Raw genomic sequence first — 4,789 nt, forward strand, 5'->3', positions numbered from 1 at the left:
TGAGATATCATATGTTTTTTCTTCTTCAATTTGTTAATATGGTGCATCACATTGATTGTTTTGTGTATATTGAGGAATCCTTGCATCTCTCGGATAAATTCCACTTGATCATGGTGTATGATCCTTTTAGTATATTGCTGGATTCTGATTGCTAGTATTTTGTTGAGTTTTCTTGCATTTATATTCTCAGTGACATTGGTCTGTAATTTTCTTTTTTTTGTACTATCTTTGTCTGGTTTTGCTATCAGGGTGATGGTGGCCTCATAGAATGAGCTTGGGAGTGTTCCTTCCTCTGCAATTTTTGGGAAGAGTTTGAGAAGGATGGGTGTTAGCTCTTCTTTTAACGTTTGATAGAATTCACCTGTGAAGCCACCTGGTCCTGGAGTTTGGTTTGTTGGAAGATTTTTAATCACAGTTTCAATTTCATTACTTGTGATTGTTCTGTTCATATTTTCTATTTCTTCCTGTTTCAGTCACGGAAGACTGTACCTTTCTAAGGATATTTCCACTTATTCCAAGTTGTCCATTTTACTGGCATAGAGTTGCTTGTAGTAGTCTTTTAGGATCTTTGTGTTTCTGCGTTGTTTGTTGTAACTTCTCCTTTTTCATTTCTAATTTTGTTGATTTGAGTCCTGTCCCTCTTTTTCTTGATGAGTCTGGCTAATGTTTTATCAAATTTGTTTATCTTCTGAAGGAACCATCTTTTAGTTTTATTGATATTTGCTATTGTTTTCTGTGTTTCTATTTCATTTATTTCTGCTCTGATCTTATCATTTCTTTCCATTACTAACTTTGGGTTTTGTTTGTTCTTCTTTCTCTAGTTCCTTTAGGTGTAAAGTTCGATTGTTTATTTGAGATTTTTCTTGTTTCATGAGGTAGGCTTGTATTGCTATAAACTTCCCTCTTTGAACTGCTTTTGCTGCATCCCATAGGTTTTGGATCATCGTGTGTTCATTGTCATTTGTCTATAGATATATTTTTTTTTAATTTCCTCTTTGATTTTTTCAATGATCTCTTGGTTATTTAGTAACGTATTGTTTAGCCTCCATGTGTTTGTGTTTTTTAGGTATTTTTCCCTGTAATTCATTTCTAATCTCATAGCGTTGTGGTCAGAAAAGATGCTTGATATGATTTCAATTTTCTTCAATTTACTGAGGCTTGATTTGTGACCCAAGATGTGATCTATCCTAGAGAATGTTCCATGTGCACTTCAGAAGGAAGTGTAATTGCTGTTTTTGGATGGAATGTCCTACAAATACCAATTAAATCTACCTGGTCTATTGTGTCATTTAAAGCTTGTGTTTCCTTACTAATTTTCTGTTTGGATGATCTGTCCATTGGTGTAAGTGAGGTGTTAAAGTCCACCACTATTATTGTGTTACTATTGATTTCCTGTTTTATAGCTGTTAGCCATTGCCTTATGTATTGAGGTGCTGTTATGTTGGGTGCACATATATTTATAATTGTTACATCTTCTTCTTGGATTAATCCCTTGATCATTATGTAGTGTCCTTTCTTGTCTCTTGTAACATTCTTTAAAGTCTGTTTTATCTGATATGCATATTGCTACTCCAGCTTTCTTTTGATTTCCATTTACATGGAATATCTTTTTCCATCCCCTCACTTTCACTCTGTATGTGTCCCTAGGTCTGAAGTGGGTCTCTTGTAGACAGCATATATATGGGTCTTGTTTTTGTATCCATTCAGCAAGCCTGTGTCTTTTGGTTGGAGCATTTAATCCATTCACGTCTAAGGTAATTATCGATATGTATGTTCCTATGACCATTTTCTTAATTGTTATGGGTTTGTTTTTGTAGGTCCTTTTCTTCTCTTGTGTTTCCCACTTAGAGAAGTTCCTTTAGCATTTGTTGTAGAGCTGGTTTGGTGGTGCTGAATTCTCTTAGCTTTTGCTTGTCTGTAAAGCTTTTGATTTCTCCATTGAATCTGAATGAGATCCTTGCCGGGTAGAGTAATCTTGGTTGTAGGTTCTTCCCTTCTATCACTTTAAATATATCATGCCACTCCCTTCTGGCTTGTAGAGTTTCTGCTGAGAAATCAGCTGTTTACCTTATGGGAGTTCCTTGTATGTTATTTGTCATTTTTCCCTTGTGACTTTCAACAGTTTCTCTTTGTCTTTATTGTTTGTCATTTTGATTACTATGTGTTTTGGAATGTTTCTCTTTGTATTTATCCTGCCTGGGACTCTCTTCACTTCCTGGACTTGGGTGGCTATTTCCTTTCCCCTGTTAGGGAAGTTTTCGAATATAATCTGTTCAAATATTTTCTCGGGTCCTTTTGCTCTCTCTCTTTTCCTTCTGGGACCCCTATAATGCGCATGTTGTTGTGTTTAATATTGTCCCAGAGGTCTCTTAGGCTGTCCTCGTTTCTTTTCATTCTTTTTTCTTTATTCTGTTCTGCAGCAGTGAATTCCCCCATTCTGTCTTCCAGGTCACTTATCCGTTCTTCTGTCTCAGTTATTCTGCTATTGATTCCTTCTAGTGTAGTTTTCATTTCAGTTATTGTATGGTTCACCTCTGTTTGTTTGCTCTTTAATTCTTCTAGGTGTTTGTTCTTTAATTCTTCTAGGTCTTTGTTAAGCATTTCATGCATCTTCTCAATCTTTGCCTCCATTCTTTTTCCGAGGTCCTGGATCATCTTCACTATCATTATTCTGAATTCTTTTTCTGGAAGGTTGCCTATGTCCACTTCATTTAGTTGTTTTTCTGGGGTTTTATCTTGTTCCTTCATCTGGTACATAGCTCTCTGCCTTTTCATCTTGTTTATCTTTCTGTGAATGTGGTTTTTGTTCCACAGGCTACAGGACTGTAGTTCTTCTTGCTTCTGCTGTCTCCCCCTTGGTGGATGAGGCTATCTAAGTGGCTTGTGCAAGTTTCCTGATCAGAGGGACTGGTGGTGGGTAGAGCTGGGTGTTGCTCTGGTGGGCAGAGTCCTTTCTATTTTTATCTGTCCTTGAATTAGACAAGCAGTCAGGGGCTTCAGCTGCCACCTTGGCAGCATGAGGTGAGAAGTAAGCACACTAAGGATATTGGAGTGGTAGTATACAAATGTCCTTGATAATAATATCATTGAGTAGTTGAATGAATACTTTACTGACTCCAGAGTATCCTTGATATGGCAAAAATTAATTTGTAATATAAAAAGCACTATTAGTTAGGCATATGTTAGCTGCAGTCAATGGTTCTTCTGATACACCCTGCTAGAGTCTTTCTCCAATGAAATAAATATAGATCTTCTTTTATTTTATTCTTTTTATTCATCCATGCTTTCATCACACTTCTTTGTCATTCCTTCAGAGGCTCTTAACATATAATGAGTAAATACAAATGAATAGATTAATCTACTTATTAAAGCTAAAATTAAACACCTCAAAATAATGGCAAAAGTTATCCTTGCATATGGGAAATATGGGTACTTTTTTTCCTTATGTATTCTGTATGTTCCAAGTTTGTTTTTTGTTTTTTGGGTTTTTTTAAAGAAACATTATTTTCCATAGACCTTATTTTCATTTTCTGTTTAGGCGTCTGTGGAAGTACAGCTTAAGACACTCAGTGGCTTGAGCAGTGGGAGCTGCAGACCAGTCTTCAGCGGCAAGCTGAGCACTCTTAGTCTTCAGTAGTAAACTGTTGGATTGGCACTGGGGAGCCTGCACACTTTCAGACCAGTCTGCACCTCTGGGTTGAGTAGCAGTAACCTCAGGAGCTGGAGCAGTCCATTCCCCCTGAAATTCCTCCTTGGTAGTGACATTTTCAGGAGAAACCTACTCTTCCTTTTCAATCTCATCAGCATTTCTATAGAAACAGAGATTGGGCATGACCTCCCATGGGTGTTCACAAGGAATTAGTGCTCCGCATGTGCAGAACTTTGGGGCCAGCATCCACTACATTAGACCTGCTGAGTGAGCTACCTTGTTGCTGCACTGGATGGCAATGTCCACATGGCACAGACAAGAATATGTGTTTCACACAGTGATGGTAGTAGACTAATCAAGACACCTCTGTGAGAGGGTGGTGGTCATCCCTGGAAGTTACAGCTCCCAGAGATTGCCTGGATCTAATTAGTGAAGTTTCCCAGAGTGAAGTGGCTAGCAACAGCAGTGGCTCTAGGGCCATCAGCAAACTTCAGCACAGTTTACTGGGATAATTCCTGGAGGATATGACACTGACATCAGTCAGGTTTTCAATGGCAATAAGGGTGAAAGCTGTTAGCAGAAACTGCTCCAGGTTTTCTTTAGATTTGTGATGTAGATGACATCACTTAACTTTCTGTAGATGTACTGTTCCATTTGGAAGTCAAGGTTGGTGCCACCTAAGTGGGTTCCTGCTGCAAGGAATTTGAGGACATACTCCTCCTAATTTTCAGGACATCAGGGGCTCCAGACATTGTGAACATCTCCCTGTAAGGCATGACAGAAACCCAGAACAATACCTTATGGACCTTTCCCTGGGTAAGGTTCCAAGCTGTTTCTATCAATGGCAATATATTACTTTAAAAAATCAGCACAAAATAATTAATGTTATATAAAGAAAGCTACAGCAATGTTTATCGTTCATGAATATGGTGACAAACTAGCAATCACTAATTTAAACTTATTAGTTTTATTATATCAGATATGGATTTTGCTTAGATATTCATTTATCATTAAAATGTTTCACATCATGTTAAGAGTTTATATCCACTTAAATATCGAATCTTTTCCCACTCACATTTTAATGTGATTTTTAAAATGAGTATCCAGTTACCATGGCAATAAATGACATAGGAATGTGTA

The 4,789-nt window shown here is 37.4% G+C and overlaps 1 pseudogene across 1 annotated transcript; it reads right to left on the reverse strand.

The window, feature by feature from the left end:
- Positions 1-3,467: 3,467 nt before the first annotated feature.
- LOC308624034 (small ribosomal subunit protein uS2-like) lies at positions 3,468-4,401 on the reverse strand (annotated as a pseudogene). The gene has a single exon. The product of its transcript is annotated as a small ribosomal subunit protein uS2-like (transcript).
- Positions 4,402-4,789: the final 388 nt, after the last annotated feature.

Source organism: Mesoplodon bidens (genome assembly GCF_964165515.1).
Source record: "Mesoplodon bidens genome assembly, chromosome: 10".
NCBI lineage: Eukaryota > Metazoa > Chordata > Mammalia > Artiodactyla > Ziphiidae > Mesoplodon > Mesoplodon bidens.